Source organism: Stegodyphus dumicola, chromosome X2 (genome assembly GCF_044657685.1).
Source record: "Stegodyphus dumicola isolate Sdum_Otavi_A_Nest chromosome X2, ASM4465768v1".
Classification (NCBI taxonomy): domain Eukaryota; kingdom Metazoa; phylum Arthropoda; class Arachnida; order Araneae; family Eresidae; genus Stegodyphus; species Stegodyphus dumicola.
This window is the reverse complement of record NC_140781.1, coordinates 200,763,621-200,781,247: the sequence shown is the minus strand read 5'-3', so window position 1 is coordinate 200,781,247 and position 17,627 is coordinate 200,763,621. Positions and strand designations below refer to the sequence as shown.

Sequence of the window (17,627 nt, the reverse complement as noted above, 5' to 3'; positions counted from 1 at the left end):
TATCCGTCTTCCCCTAACCCCATTATTTACATGTTAAGATAGCCTCTCTTAGCGCTGTTTCGCATTACGCTCTACTTCGATGGAACGTATCCCCCACGTTAAGCGGGGTCTTACTGTATTATATATTAAGAAACAATATTAGATATTTCTCTTTGTGTATAATTATTCTTTAATATCAAAGTAGTTAAAATCTAATGATTCCTTTTTTTCCCCCCTTGGCCTCTTCTAGTGTAATTTGTCATCATTTTTGTGCCCTCTTGGATTGCAGAACATGATATCGTGAAAGAAAAAGAACGAAGATGAAACGAACAGAGAAATAGTGCAGAGGAAAAATACATCTGTGGCTGGTAATTCTTGTTTTATATCAACTTTATTTCCACTAGAAATGCTTGAATGTTATAATTTGTGCATCCTTTTTCACATGTTGCTTTATATTGGAGTTTTACTAGTTGTTTATTTTACATGAACGCTTCACATTATGTTTTAATGTTCAGGGTAGCATTTATGCATTAATTTCTTAGGTTTTGAATTCCGTATTGAAGTGTTTGAATTGGTGCTTTCTTTATATTGTATTGTAATATTCAAAGTGAGGTCGAACTGTTAATCACACTATAATTATCAGAAGCCTGAGATTTGTTAGGGTTCTGTTGCTTTGTAGTGGTTTCAAAATTACTGCTGTAGTGTAATTTTTTCACAAGTGGCCTACTTTCGCATTACCAGGAGGAGGCTAAACCTTTTCCTCTCTGTGTGGCCTAATATTTTCCCTGTCCAACGGGGTCTTCTCTTCCCAACAGGTCAGTGTAATTGCACTGCCTGTGTATAAACCAATTTTGTTTCACTTTTTTTCTGAATTTAGAGTCTCTCTATCAAGTGCGGTTTCTCTTAAAACCATTCAAAGTTAAATGTTGAAGAAAAAAATGTAAATAAAAATTTAATGAGTACTCGTAAAGAAAATTAGTGGAGCCAAATTGTCTTCTGTTAAGGCTGCTCAAAATGTGCTTTTTCGTAGTTGTTTTAAGCATACATTATTATATTTTTTAGTTAATCTGAACTATTTTGGCATATTGTGAAGTTTTATGAACCAATTTGCGAAGATCTATTTAAAATTGATTCCATAAGTAAAAGTTCATTTTGAAATAAAATCAGAGATGTTTTATTATTTTATTAGTAAAATTCTGCAGATTAACTTTCAGCTTTGTTTTGAAAAGCACTCTGAAAGTTTCTTTTGGACTTCTTTCCATTTATTTGCAAATGCGTGACAGAATTATTTTTTGAAAAAGCTGATGTCTTTTGCTTATACGAATGACTGATGCAACTGTAACCGCGTCGCTGTAAAGAGCACGTTTCCTAGTAGCTCTTTTAAAGTATCCTGTTTTTTCTTTAATTGGGTCATTGTCTGCTAGAAGATCAGACGTTGCTTTTGTGTTATTTAACAATTCCTTCATCTTATCTTCAGTTAAAAGCTCTACTTCGTAATGAGCGCTTTTATTATCAAGGGGTTTTATAAGCACCCAATTCTTTTTTTGTAATTTTCTGATTCATTGTTTGACTTCTCTGTCTTCCATATGTAAAATTCTTCAGCATCCTTTGCTTTTGAGATTTGTAAGATTTTTTGGACTTCAATTTAAGTCGATGGAAATTGTTTAAAGTAGCAGATAAATTCTTTGCGGTGTTGATGGATGAATGTCGAACCACGTATGAATGAAATTCTAGCAGTGGACAAATTAAATGGAATCCTTTAAGGTACTGCTATACGCGAAATCACGCTTTACAAGTCTGCGCTCAGCACGTACCTGCCGTATTAAAAATGATAGACTACGAAACATCACTTGAAGAATCATATGAGGTATGTGGAATGTAGATTAGGTGTTTAGTTGTGATAGGTAAACAGTCTATACAGATGACCGGAAATAATAAAAGTTTAGATGGGTTAATATAAAGTATTTTACTCCTGGACCATGGATTAGTCATAAACAGTACTTGTGTAAAAACAGATTAAAGTATATGAATTCGCTGTTTAAGAAAGGGATTCCTCTCTCAAAGTATGCAGTCTGTATGATAGCTGGAATAGCGAGGTGTTGCGTCTCCAGGGAAACAAAATCTGTTATTCTGTAATTTTTACTGAAAATGCTTGTTTAAACTTTGTTACCTAGATAACCTTTTTTTAACTCTTTCTGTGTGAAAACGAAACCAAATACAGACAAAGAAATAAAATTGCATTCCTTCCTTTGGTGCAGTTATGTGCAACTTTAACTTAATGGGAACCAATTTTAAGTTTATAAAATTTTGATTAGCTGCAATTATATATTGCACTTTTAATATTTCAGTTACAAGTGCATATAAGTGCATTACACAAAGTATAAAAATGTGTGGTATAATATGTTAAAGAGATGGTATACTCTTTGTATTATTTACAAAAAATTCAGCAAGATGAAAATTAAATATAGGGAAATTATATTTTAATGTGAAATTATACACTGCATTTCTTCTGAGAGTGTTTTTTCCCTCTGGTACATACCATGTTATGGCTAAATCCATGCAGTCCGGATGTTTGTTTGTTATCCTGTATCTGAACATTGATTTTAACAAGTTCGTTGTTGAAAATCCTCCTTCACATTTATAAGTAGATCGAAAGCAGGAATTTATCTTTTTAAAAGTTTAACAGTTCATGATTTTTCTGATCTAGGACAATTCAAATGGCTTTTTGTGATATTCTTGATCTTATTTAGGATGAAAATCAGTTATTTCCAATTCTAGATCTGTAGAATTGTTATTTAACTTATTTGGAATCTTTTACTATTTTTCTTAAATACTAGTATTATGTAATGGGTTTGAAGTGAATGAAGTAGTTGGCCTAATTTTTAAGTACACTCAAAACATCTAATTTAGAAACTAATTTAAGCTCAATGAGATTTTCCAAATGTTTGTTTCAGTTTTCTTATATTTCACGCTTTAGTTCTCCAGATTTTCAAAGTGGTAAAACGTACATTACATTATGGTAAAAATGTATATCCCTTATATTTATGTAATATTTTCACAAAATTAATTTTGATTTAAAATACCCTTGAATTCAAAGATTTTGGTTATTATGTCTGTAAGAATGACTAAATCATAGAACCAATTATCTGCAATAATTTCTTCATAAGTTTTGTTTCTGTATTTTTAAAATTCTTCTATGAAACTTTTGTAACAGAACGTGGGATGGAACCCAGGCAGCCAGACAGAATGTCCCTTCCCTGAGTGAAAATTTCTATCATTTCACTGAAAGTGACATTATAATATTTCAGAATAAACCCTCGTAACACTAATAAATGTATGTAGATTTTTTTTTAATGTTTATATAATGCGTGTTTGGTTCTTACAATATTTTGAGCTATTATATTACCAATTCTGTATGTGAATTAAGACAGTTTAATTTAGAACACCTGCTTCAAGGCTAAAAGTAAAGTATTGGAATTATGTTTTACCTTTCGTGTGTTTACAGGCGTAGGTTCTATTCTACAATTTACGGAATTTCTCGGTATTGGACATCTCACATAGCTGACAAAATTTCATTCCTATGTTTAGGTTTTATAGTACAATAAGTTGAGCATCCCTACATTAGTATATGACTTTCATTCGTTCGAAAGAAAAAAAGAGTATCTTAGTTTTCTTGAATTTTTGGTCAAAATTTTAGTATGTAGGTAATTGCAATAGCTCTTCCACGAAATTGCATTTAAATTTTTTGCGACTCTTCAAAATGTTGTTTGAATTAATGGTATTTGATGTGTTTTGGCTTGCTGTATTAAAGCTGGGCTCGAACCCGGGCAGCTAGACAATGTGTTCTTTCCCTGTGTGAAATATTGCTATAATTTCATTAAAGTGGCGTGGTAATATTTCAGCATAATTCCTTGTACATTGGACTAAGTGTTCCTCTCTCATAGATGAGGTTACCTAAGTCCAGAACTTAAAATTAGAAACGGTTCGTACGTTAAAATTCTGATGAAATATTTCTTTTATGGTTTATGACATTTGTTTCCAATATGTTCTTCGAAATCTGTTTTTAGAATGTTGTTTTTGAGCCCTTTCTAAAAAAAAAAAAAATCTATAAAAGTGTATATGTATAGCTCTTTTAATGTTAATATATTGCGAGTTTGATTCTTACTCTTTTTTGATCTGTTATGTCACTAATTCTGTGTGGGAATTAAGATAGTTTAATATATAACACCTGCTTCAAAGCTAACAGTAAAGCTTATTTTGTTTATTTGTCATTTAAAATTACCTGCTTATTATCTTTTGGTGCCATCCTTCTACCAGCGCTGAAATTATTTACTCTTCTCGAAGATCATTATCCGTAATAACTGTCTAAATTCTTTTCCCTTCGTTGTTCATGTTGTACCCATACATTAAAAACCCCTTTTGCTTACTGTACTTCTGTCATATTAGGGAAATCATTTGCTTTTCTATCGACTGCAGTCATGATTTTAGTTACAGTGTAGCACATTGCTGGAATTTAAAACAAAGAAGGTACTTTTGAAGTACAGTAAGACCCCGCTTAACGCTGTTTCGTTTAGAGCTGTTTCGGTTTAGCGCTCTTTTATTTCAACCCGGGGATTCTCCGAAATTGTGCGCAGCGCTAGGTTTCCAAATAACATATCCGAAACAGTGTAGTTGTGTTTCTTGCTTTGTGGGCGCATTTTTATCATTTGAAATATTTGTTGACATTATTGTAAGTTTAAATTTGTATAATACTATAACGATTAATACAGTGACAAATATTATGATCTTTAGTTTTTATCATGGGTGATAATAAAAAACAAGAAAAGAAAGCAACCAGAAAAAGCATTTCACTGGAAACTCAAATGCAAGTGATTAGAAGATTAGATTCTGGTGAACGTCAATCTCAAATTAGTGCTGCATTGATTTTGGCAACTTCAACAATAAGGACAATCCTTAAGAATAAAGAAAAAATACTGTCATCGGCAACTGCAACTACGTCAAGCTCTGCAACTAGAATCACCCGTTCTAGAAATAACATTATAGAGGAAATGGAAAAACGACTGTCTATATGGATTGACGACGAAATTGAACGCAATATGCCATTAAGCCAATCTATCATAATGCCTTCTTGACAAAAAGGCAGAAAATTGGAAACCCAGAATCGACTGAATGATCTGACTGAGAATTGTATTTGTTTTTAAAAGTATATGCGTTTATATTGTTTTTATTTTTGTAAGAAATAAATGTTTGATTTTATGTTTATTAAACAAACATTATTAAATTTAATGCCTAACCATTTTTTATCCGTCTTCCCCTAACCCCATTATTTACATGTTAAGATAGCCTCTCTTAGCGCTGTTTCGCATTACGCTCTACTTCGATGGAACGTATCCCCCACGTTAAGCGGGGTCTTACTGTATTATATATTAAGAAACAATATTAGATATTTCTCTTTGTGTATAATTATTCTTTAATATCAAAGTAGTTAAAATCTAATGATTCCTTTTTTTCCCCCCTTGGCCTCTTCTAGTGTAATTTGTCATCATTTTTGTGCCCTCTTGGATTGCAGAACATGATATCGTGAAAGAAAAAGAACGAAGATGAAACGAACAGAGAAATAGTGCAGAGGAAAAATACATCTGTGGCTGGTAATTCTTGTTTTATATCAACTTTATTTCCACTAGAAATGCTTGAATGTTATAATTTGTGCATCCTTTTTCACATGTTGCTTTATATTGGAGTTTTACTAGTTGTTTATTTTACATGAACGCTTCACATTATGTTTTAATGTTCAGGGTAGCATTTATGCATTAATTTCTTAGGTTTTGAATTCCGTATTGAAGTGTTTGAATTGGTGCTTTCTTTATATTGTATTGTAATATTCAAAGTGAGGTCGAACTGTTAATCACACTATAATTATCAGAAGCCTGAGATTTGTTAGGGTTCTGTTGCTTTGTAGTGGTTTCAAAATTACTGCTGTAGTGTAATTTTTTCACAAGTGGCCTACTTTCGCATTACCAGGAGGAGGCTAAACCTTTTCCTCTCTGTGTGGCCTAATATTTTCCCTGTCCAACGGGGTCTTCTCTTCCCAACAGGTCAGTGTAATTGCACTGCCTGTGTATAAACCAATTTTGTTTCACTTTTTTTCTGAATTTAGAGTCTCTCTATCAAGTGCGGTTTCTCTTAAAACCATTCAAAGTTAAATGTTGAAGAAAAAAATGTAAATAAAAATTTAATGAGTACTCGTAAAGAAAATTAGTGGAGCCAAATTGTCTTCTGTTAAGGCTGCTCAAAATGTGCTTTTTCGTAGTTGTTTTAAGCATACATTATTATATTTTTTAGTTAATCTGAACTATTTTGGCATATTGTGAAGTTTTATGAACCAATTTGCGAAGATCTATTTAAAATTGATTCCATAAGTAAAAGTTCATTTTGAAATAAAATCAGAGATGTTTTATTATTTTATTAGTAAAATTCTGCAGATTAACTTTCAGCTTTGTTTTGAAAAGCACTCTGAAAGTTTCTTTTGGACTTCTTTCCATTTATTTGCAAATGCGTGACAGAATTATTTTTTGAAAAAGCTGATGTCTTTTGCTTATACGAATGACTGATGCAACTGTAACCGCGTCGCTGTAAAGAGCACGTTTCCTAGTAGCTCTTTTAAAGTATCCTGTTTTTTCTTTAATTGGGTCATTGTCTGCTAGAAGATCAGACGTTGCTTTTGTGTTATTTAACAATTCCTTCATCTTATCTTCAGTTAAAAGCTCTACTTCGTAATGAGCGCTTTTATTATCAAGGGGTTTTATAAGCACCCAATTCTTTTTTTGTAATTTTCTGATTCATTGTTTGACTTCTCTGTCTTCCATATGTAAAATTCTTCAGCATCCTTTGCTTTTGAGATTTGTAAGATTTTTTGTACTTCAATTTAAGTCGATGGAAATTGTTTAAAGTAGCAGATAAATTCTTTGCGGTGTTGATGGATGAATGTCGAACCACGTATGAATGAAATTCTAGCAGTGGACAAATTAAATGGAATCCTTTAAGGTACTGCTATACGCGAAATCACGCTTTACAAGTCTGCGCTCAGCACGTACCTGCCGTATTAAAAATGATAGACTACGAAACATCACTTGAAGAATCATATGAGGTATGTGGAATGTAGATTAGGTGTTTAGTTGTGATAGGTAAACAGTCTATACAGATGACCGGAAATAATAAAAGTTTAGATGGGTTAATATAAAGTATTTTACTCCTGGACCATGGATTAGTCATAAACAGTACTTGTGTAAAAACAGATTAAAGTATATGAATTCGCTGTTTAAGAAAGGGATTCCTCTCTCAAAGTATGCAGTCTGTATGATAGCTGGAATAGCGAGGTGTTGCGTCTCCAGGGAAACAAAATCTGTTATTCTGTAATTTTTACTGAAAATGCTTGTTTAAACTTTGTTACCTAGATAACCTATTTTTAACTCTTTCTGTGTGAAAACGAAACCAAATACAGACAAAGAAATAAAATTGCATTCCTTCCTTTGGTGCAGTTATTTGCAACTTTAACTTAATGGGAACCAATTTTAAGTTTATAAAATTTTGATTAGCTGCAATTATATATTGCACTTTTAATATTTCAGTTACAAGTGCATATAAGTGCATTACACAAAGTATAAAAATGTGTGGTATAATATGTTAAAGAGATGGTATACTCTTTGTATTATTTACAAAAAATTCAGCAAGATGAAAATTAAATATAGGGAAATTATATTTTAATGTGAAATTATACACTGCATTTCTTCTGAGAGTGTTTTTTCCCTCTGGTACATACCATGTTATGGCTAAATCCATGCAGTCCGGATGTTTGTTTGTTATCCTGTATCTGAACATTGATTTTAACAAGTTCGTTGTTGAAAATCCTCCTTCACATTTATAAGTAGATCGAAAGCAGGAATTTATCTTTTTAAAAGTTTAACAGTTCATGATTTTTCTGATCTAGGACAATTCAAATGGCTTTTTGTGATATTCTTGATCTTATTTAGGATGAAAATCAGTTATTTCCAATTCTAGATCTGTAGAATTGTTATTTAACTTATTTGGAATCTTTTACTATTTTTCTTAAATACTAGTATTATGTAATGGGTTTGAAGTGAATGAAGTAGTTGGCCTAATTTTTAAGTACACTCAAAACATCTAATTTAGAAACTAATTTAAGCTCAATGAGATTTTCCAAATGTTTGTTTCAGTTTTCTTATATTTCACGCTTTAGTTCTCCAGATTTTCAAAGTGGTAAAACGTACATTACATTATGGTAAAAATGTATATCCCTTATATTTATGTAATATTTTCACAAAATTAATTTTGATTTAAAATACCCTTGAATTCAAAGACTTTAGTTCTCTCCCCCCTCAAGTTTAAGATTTTGGTTATTATGTCTGTAAGAATGACTAATGACCAATTATCTGCAATAATTTCTTCATAAGTTTTGTTTCTGTACTTTTAAAATTCTTCTATGAAACTTTTGCAACAGAAGGTGGGATGGAACCCAGGCAGCCAGACAGAATGTCCCTTCCCTGAGTGAAAATTTCTATCATTTCACTGAAAGTGACATTATAATATTTCAGAATAAACCCTCGTAACACTAATAAATGTATGTAGATTTTTTTTTAATGTTTATATAATGCGTGTTTGGTTCTTACAATATTTTGAGCTATTATATTACCAATTCTGTATGTGAATTAAGACAGTTTAATTTAGAACACCTGCTTCAAGGCTAAAAGTAAAGTATTGGAATTATGTTTTACCTTTCGTGTGTTTACAGGCGTAGGTTCTATTCTACAATTTACGGAATTTCTCGGTATTGGACATCTCACATAGCTGACAAAATTTCATTCCTATGTTTAGGTTTTATAGTACAATAAGTTGAGCATCCCTACATTAGTATATGACTTTCATTCGTTCGAAAGAAAAAAAGATTATCTTAGTTTTCTTGAATTTTTGGTCAAAATTTTAGTATGTAGGTAATTGCAATAGCTCTTCCACGAAATTGCATTTAAATTTTTTGCGACTCTTCAAAATGTTGTTTGAATTAATGGTATTTGATGTGTTTTGGCTTGCTGTATTAAAGCTGGGCTCGAACCCGGGCAGCTAGACAATGTGTTCTTTCCCTGTGTGAAATATTGCTATAATTTCATTAAAGTGGCGTGGTAATATTTCAGCATAATTCCTTGTACATTGGACTAAGTGTTCCTCTCTCATAGATGAGGTTACCTAAGTCCAGAACTTAAAATTAGAAACGGTTCGTACGTTAAAATTCTGATGAAATATTTCTTTTATGGTTTATGACATTTGTTTCCAATATGTTCTTCGAAATCTGTTTTTAGAATGTTGTTTTTGAGCCCTTTCTAAAAAAAAAAAAAATCTATAAAAGTGTGTATGTATAGCTCTTTTAATGTTAATATATTGCGAGTTTGATTCTTACTCTTTTTTGATCTGTTATGTCACTAATTCTGTGTGGGAATTAAGATAGTTTAATATATAACACCTGCTTCAAAGCTAACAGTAAAGCTTATTTTGTTTATTTGTCATTTAAAATTACCTGCTTATTATCTTTTGGTGCCATCCTTCTACCAGCGCTGAAATTATTTACTCTTCTCGAAGATCATTATCCGTAATAACTGTCTAAATTCTTTTCCCTTCGTTGTTCATGTTGTACCCATACATTAAAAACCCCTTTTGCTTACTGTACTTCTGTCATATTAGGGAAATCATTTGCTTTTCTATCGACTGCAGTCATGATTTTAGTTACAGTGTAGCACATTGCTGGAATTTAAAACAAAGAAGGTACTTTTGAAGTACAGTAAGACCCCGCTTAACGCTGTTTCGTTTAGAGCTGTTTCGGTTTAGCGCTCTTTTATTTCAACCCGGGGATTCTCCGAAATTGTGCGCAGCGCTAGGTTTCCAAATAACATATCCGAAACAGTGTAGTTGTGTTTCTTGCTTTGTGGGCGCATTTTTATCATTTGAAATATTTGTTGACATTATTGTAAGTTTAAATTTGTATAATACTATAACGATTAATACAGTGACAAATATTATGATCTTTAGTTTTTATCATGGGTGATAATAAAAAACAAGAAAAGAAAGCAACCAGAAAAAGCATTTCACTGGAAACTCAAATGCAAGTGATTAGAAGATTAGATTCTGGTGAACGTCAATCTCAAATTAGTGCTGCATTGATTTTGGCAACTTCAACAATAAGGACAATCCTTAAGAATAAAGAAAAAATACTGTCATCGGCAACTGCAACTACGTCAAGCTCTGCAACTAGAATCACCCGTTCTAGAAATAACATTATAGAGGAAATGGAAAAACGACTGTCTATATGGATTGACGACGAAATTGAACGCAATATGCCATTAAGCCAATCTATCATAATGCCTTCTTGACAAAAAGGCAGAAAATTGGAAACCCAGAATCGACTGAATGATCTGACTGAGAATTGTATTTGTTTTTAAAAGTATATGCGTTTATATTGTTTTTATTTTTGTAAGAAATAAATGTTTGATTTTATGTTTATTAAACAAACATTATTAAATTTAATGCCTAACCATTTTTTATCCGTCTTCCCCTAACCCCATTATTTACATGTTAAGATAGCCTCTCTTAGCGCTGTTTCGCATTACGCTCTACTTCGATGGAACGTATCCCCCACGTTAAGCGGGGTCTTACTGTATTATATATTAAGAAACAATATTAGATATTTCTCTTTGTGTATAATTATTCTTTAATATCAAAGTAGTTAAAATCTAATGATTCCTTTTTTTCCCCCCTTGGCCTCTTCTAGTGTAATTTGTCATCATTTTTGTGCCCTCTTGGATTGCAGAACATGATATCGTGAAAGAAAAAGAACGAAGATGAAACGAACAGAGAAATAGTGCAGAGGAAAAATACATCTGTGGCTGGTAATTCTTGTTTTATATCAACTTTATTTCCACTAGAAATGCTTGAATGTTATAATTTGTGCATCCTTTTTCACATGTTGCTTTATATTGGAGTTTTACTAGTTGTTTATTTTACATGAACGCTTCACATTATGTTTTAATGTTCAGGGTAGCATTTATGCATTAATTTCTTAGGTTTTGAATTCCGTATTGAAGTGTTTGAATTGGTGCTTTCTTTATATTGTATTGTAATATTCAAAGTGAGGTCGAACTGTTAATCACACTATAATTATCAGAAGCCTGAGATTTGTTAGGGTTCTGTTGCTTTGTAGTGGTTTCAAAATTACTGCTGTAGTGTAATTTTTTCACAAGTGGCCTACTTTCGCATTACCAGGAGGAGGCTAAACCTTTTCCTCTCTGTGTGGCCTAATATTTTCCCTGTCCAACGGGGTCTTCTCTTCCCAACAGGTCAGTGTAATTGCACTGCCTGTGTATAAACCAATTTTGTTTCACTTTTTTTCTGAATTTAGAGTCTCTCTATCAAGTGCGGTTTCTCTTAAAACCATTCAAAGTTAAATGTTGAAGAAAAAAATGTAAATAAAAATTTAATGAGTACTCGTAAAGAAAATTAGTGGAGCCAAATTGTCTTCTGTTAAGGCTGCTCAAAATGTGCTTTTTCGTAGTTGTTTTAAGCATACATTATTATATTTTTTAGTTAATCTGAACTATTTTGGCATATTGTGAAGTTTTATGAACCAATTTGCGAAGATCTATTTAAAATTGATTCCATAAGTAAAAGTTCATTTTGAAATAAAATCAGAGATGTTTTATTATTTTATTAGTAAAATTCTGCAGATTAACTTTCAGCTTTGTTTTGAAAAGCACTCTGAAAGTTTCTTTTGGACTTCTTTCCATTTATTTGCAAATGCGTGACAGAATTATTTTTTGAAAAAGCTGATGTCTTTTGCTTATACGAATGACTGATGCAACTGTAACCGCGTCGCTGTAAAGAGCACGTTTCCTAGTAGCTCTTTTAAAGTATCCTGTTTTTTCTTTAATTGGGTCATTGTCTGCTAGAAGATCAGACGTTGCTTTTGTGTTATTTAACAATTCCTTCATCTTATCTTCAGTTAAAAGCTCTACTTCGTAATGAGCGCTTTTATTATCAAGGGGTTTTATAAGCACCCAATTCTTTTTTTGTAATTTTCTGATTCATTGTTTGACTTCTCTGTCTTCCATATGTAAAATTCTTCAGCATCCTTTGCTTTTGAGATTTGTAAGATTTTTTGTACTTCAATTTAAGTCGATGGAAATTGTTTAAAGTAGCAGATAAATTCTTTGCGGTGTTGATGGATGAATGTCGAACCACGTATGAATGAAATTCTAGCAGTGGACAAATTAAATGGAATCCTTTAAGGTACTGCTATACGCGAAATCACGCTTTACAAGTCTGCGCTCAGCACGTACCTGCCGTATTAAAAATGATAGACTACGAAACATCACTTGAAGAATCATATGAGGTATGTGGAATGTAGATTAGGTGTTTAGTTGTGATAGGTAAACAGTCTATACAGATGACCGGAAATAATAAAAGTTTAGATGGGTTAATATAAAGTATTTTACTCCTGGACCATGGATTAGTCATAAACAGTACTTGTGTAAAAACAGATTAAAGTATATGAATTCGCTGTTTAAGAAAGGGATTCCTCTCTCAAAGTATGCAGTCTGTATGATAGCTGGAATAGCGAGGTGTTGCGTCTCCAGGGAAACAAAATCTGTTATTCTGTAATTTTTACTGAAAATGCTTGTTTAAACTTTGTTACCTAGATAACCTATTTTTAACTCTTTCTGTGTGAAAACGAAACCAAATACAGACAAAGAAATAAAATTGCATTCCTTCCTTTGGTGCAGTTATTTGCAACTTTAACTTAATGGGAACCAATTTTAAGTTTATAAAATTTTGATTAGCTGCAATTATATATTGCACTTTTAATATTTCAGTTACAAGTGCATATAAGTGCATTACACAAAGTATAAAAATGTGTGGTATAATATGTTAAAGAGATGGTATACTCTTTGTATTATTTACAAAAAATTCAGCAAGATGAAAATTAAATATAGGGAAATTATATTTTAATGTGAAATTATACACTGCATTTCTTCTGAGAGTGTTTTTTCCCTCTGGTACATACCATGTTATGGCTAAATCCATGCAGTCCGGATGTTTGTTTGTTATCCTGTATCTGAACATTGATTTTAACAAGTTCGTTGTTGAAAATCCTCCTTCACATTTATAAGTAGATCGAAAGCAGGAATTTATCTTTTTAAAAGTTTAACAGTTCATGATTTTTCTGATCTAGGACAATTCAAATGGCTTTTTGTGATATTCTTGATCTTATTTAGGATGAAAATCAGTTATTTCCAATTCTAGATCTGTAGAATTGTTATTTAACTTATTTGGAATCTTTTACTATTTTTCTTAAATACTAGTATTATGTAATGGGTTTGAAGTGAATGAAGTAGTTGGCCTAATTTTTAAGTACACTCAAAACATCTAATTTAGAAACTAATTTAAGCTCAATGAGATTTTCCAAATGTTTGTTTCAGTTTTCTTATATTTCACGCTTTAGTTCTCCAGATTTTCAAAGTGGTAAAACGTACATTACATTATGGTAAAAATGTATATCCCTTATATTTATGTAATATTTTCACAAAATTAATTTTGATTTAAAATACCCTTGAATTCAAAGACTTTAGTTCTCTCCCCCCTCAAGTTTAAGATTTTGGTTATTATGTCTGTAAGAATGACTAATGACCAATTATCTGCAATAATTTCTTCATAAGTTTTGTTTCTGTACTTTTAAAATTCTTCTATGAAACTTTTGCAACAGAAGGTGGGATGGAACCCAGGCAGCCAGACAGAATGTCCCTTCCCTGAGTGAAAATTTCTATCATTTCACTGAAAGTGACATTATAATATTTCAGAATAAACCCTCGTAACACTAATAAATGTATGTAGATTTTTTTTTAATGTTTATATAATGCGTGTTTGGTTCTTACAATATTTTGAGCTATTATATTACCAATTCTGTATGTGAATTAAGACAGTTTAATTTAGAACACCTGCTTCAAGGCTAAAAGTAAAGTATTGGAATTATGTTTTACCTTTCGTGTGTTTACAGGCGTAGGTTCTATTCTACAATTTACGGAATTTCTCGGTATTGGACATCTCACATAGCTGACAAAATTTCATTCCTATGTTTAGGTTTTATAGTACAATAAGTTGAGCATCCCTACATTAGTATATGACTTTCATTCGTTCGAAAGAAAAAAAGATTATCTTAGTTTTCTTGAATTTTTGGTCAAAATTTTAGTATGTAGGTAATTGCAATAGCTCTTCCACGAAATTGCATTTAAATTTTTTGCGACTCTTCAAAATGTTGTTTGAATTAATGGTATTTGATGTGTTTTGGCTTGCTGTATTAAAGCTGGGCTCGAACCCGGGCAGCTAGACAATGTGTTCTTTCCCTGTGTGAAATATTGCTATAATTTCATTAAAGTGGCGTGGTAATATTTCAGCATAATTCCTTGTACATTGGACTAAGTGTTCCTCTCTCATAGATGAGGTTACCTAAGTCCAGAACTTAAAATTAGAAACGGTTCGTACGTTAAAATTCTGATGAAATATTTCTTTTATGGTTTATGACATTTGTTTCCAATATGTTCTTCGAAATCTGTTTTTAGAATGTTGTTTTTGAGCCCTTTCTAAAAAAAAAAAAAATCTATAAAAGTGTGTATGTATAGCTCTTTTAATGTTAATATATTGCGAGTTTGATTCTTACTCTTTTTTGATCTGTTATGTCACTAATTCTGTGTGGGAATTAAGATAGTTTAATATATAACACCTGCTTCAAAGCTAACAGTAAAGCTTATTTTGTTTATTTGTCATTTAAAATTACCTGCTTATTATCTTTTGGTGCCATCCTTCTACCAGCGCTGAAATTATTTACTCTTCTCGAAGATCATTATCCGTAATAACTGTCTAAATTCTTTTCCCTTCGTTGTTCATGTTGTACCCATACATTAAAAACCCCTTTTGCTTACTGTACTTCTGTCATATTAGGGAAATCATTTGCTTTTCTATCGACTGCAGTCATGATTTTAGTTACAGTGTAGCACATTGCTGGAATTTAAAACAAAGAAGGTACTTTTGAAGTACAGTAAGACCCCGCTTAACGCTGTTTCGTTTAGAGCTGTTTCGGTTTAGCGCTCTTTTATTTCAACCCGGGGATTCTCCGAAATTGTGCGCAGCGCTAGGTTTCCAAATAACATATCCGAAACAGTGTAGTTGTGTTTCTTGCTTTGTGGGCGCATTTTTATCATTTGAAATATTTGTTGACATTATTGTAAGTTTAAATTTGTATAATACTATAACGATTAATACAGTGACAAATATTATGATCTTTAGTTTTTATCATGGGTGATAATAAAAAACAAGAAAAGAAAGCAACCAGAAAAAGCATTTCACTGGAAACTCAAATGCAAGTGATTAGAAGATTAGATTCTGGTGAACGTCAATCTCAAATTAGTGCTGCATTGATTTTGGCAACTTCAACAATAAGGACAATCCTTAAGAATAAAGAAAAAATACTGTCATCGGCAACTGCAACTACGTCAAGCTCTGCAACTAGAATCACCCGTTCTAGAAATAACATTATAGAGGAAATGGAAAAACGACTGTCTATATGGATTGACGACGAAATTGAACGCAATATGCCATTAAGCCAATCTATCATAATGCCTTCTTGACAAAAAGGCAGAAAATTGGAAACCCAGAATCGACTGAATGATCTGACTGAGAATTGTATTTGTTTTTAAAAGTATATGCGTTTATATTGTTTTTATTTTTGTAAGAAATAAATGTTTGATTTTATGTTTATTAAACAAACATTATTAAATTTAATGCCTAACCATTTTTTATCCGTCTTCCCCTAACCCCATTATTTACATGTTAAGATAGCCTCTCTTAGCGCTGTTTCGCATTACGCTCTACTTCGATGGAACGTATCCCCCACGTTAAGCGGGGTCTTACTGTATTATATATTAAGAAACAATATTAGATATTTCTCTTTGTGTATAATTATTCTTTAATATCAAAGTAGTTAAAATCTAATGATTCCTTTTTTTCCCCCCTTGGCCTCTTCTAGTGTAATTTGTCATCAATTTTGTGCCCTCTTGGATTGCAGAACATGATATCGTGAAAGAAAAAGAACGAAGATGAAAAGAACAGAGAAATAGTGCAGAGGAAAAATACATCTGTGGCTGGTAATTCTTGTTTTATATCAACTTTATTTCCACTAGAAATGCTTGAATGTTATAATTTGTGCATCCTTTTTCACATGTTGCTTTATATTGGAGTTTTACTAGTTGTTTATTTTACATGAACGCTTCACATTATGTTTTGATGTTCAGGGTAGCATTTATGCATTAATTTCTTAGGTTTTGAATTCCGTATTGAAGTGTTTGAATTGGTGCTTTCTTTATATTGTATTGTAATATTCGAAGTGAGGTCGAACTGTTAATCACACTATAATTATCAGAAGCCTGAGATTTGTTAGGGTTCTGTTGCTTTGTAGTGGTTTCAAAATTACTGCTGTAGTGTAATTTTTTCACAAGTGGCCTACTTTCGCATTACCAGGAGGAGGCTAAACCTTTTCCTCTCTGTGTGGCCTAATATTTTCCCTGTCCAACGGGGTCTTCTCTTCCCAACAGGTCAGTGTAATTGCACTGCCTGTGTATAAACCAATTTTGTTTCACTTTTTTTCTGAATTTAGAGTCTCTCTATCAAGTGCGGTTTCTCTTAAAACCATTCAAAGTTAAATGTTGAAGAAAAAAATGTAAATAAAAATTTAATGAGTACTCGTAAAGAAAATTAGTGGAGCCAAATTGTCTTCTGTTAAGGCTGCTCAAAATGTGCTTTTTCGTAGTTGTTTTAAGCATACATTATTATATTTTTTAGTTAATCTGAACTATTTTGGCATATTGTGAAGTTTTATGAACCAATTTGCGAAGATCTATTTAAAATTGATTCCATAAGTAAAAGTTCATTTTGAAATAAAATCAGAGATGTTTTATTATTTTATTAGTAAAATTCTGCAGATTAACTTTCAGCTTTGTTTTGAAAAGCACTCTGAAAGTTTCTTTTGGACTTCTTTCCATTTATTTGCAAATGCGTGACAGAATTATTTTTTGAAAAAGCTGATGTCTTTTGCTTATACGAATGACTGATGCAACTGTAACCGCGTCGCTGTAAAGAGCACATGTTTCCTAGTAGCTCTTTTAAAGTATCCTGTTTTTTCTTTAATTGGGTCATTGTCTGCTAGAAGATCAGACGTTGCTTTTGTGTTATTTAACAATTCCTTCATCTTATCTTCAGTTAAAAGCTCTACTTCGTAATGAGCGCTTTTATTATCAAGGGGTTTTATAAGCACCCAATTCTTTTTTTGTAATTTTCTGATTCATTGTTTGACTTCTCTGTCTTCCATATGTAAAATTCTTCAGCATCCTTTGCTTTTGAGATTTGTAAGATTTTTTGGACTTCAATTTAAGTCGATGGAAATTGTTTAAAGTAGCAGATAAATTCTTTGCGGTGTTGATGGATGAATGTCGAACCACGTATGAATGAAATTCTAGCAGTGGACAAATTAAATGGAATCC

General features: G+C 31.9%; 1 long non-coding RNA gene across 1 annotated transcript; it reads left to right on the top strand.

The window, feature by feature from the left end:
- The first annotated feature begins 5,514 nt into the window (after positions 1 to 5,514).
- LOC146993014 (uncharacterized) lies at positions 5,515 to 16,245 on the top strand. Its single transcript, XR_015039136.1, has 3 exons — positions 5,515 to 5,627; positions 10,814 to 10,931; positions 16,118 to 16,245. It is a non-coding gene; the product is annotated as an uncharacterized LOC146993014 (long non-coding RNA).
- The last annotated feature ends 1,382 nt before the right edge of the window (positions 16,246 to 17,627 follow it).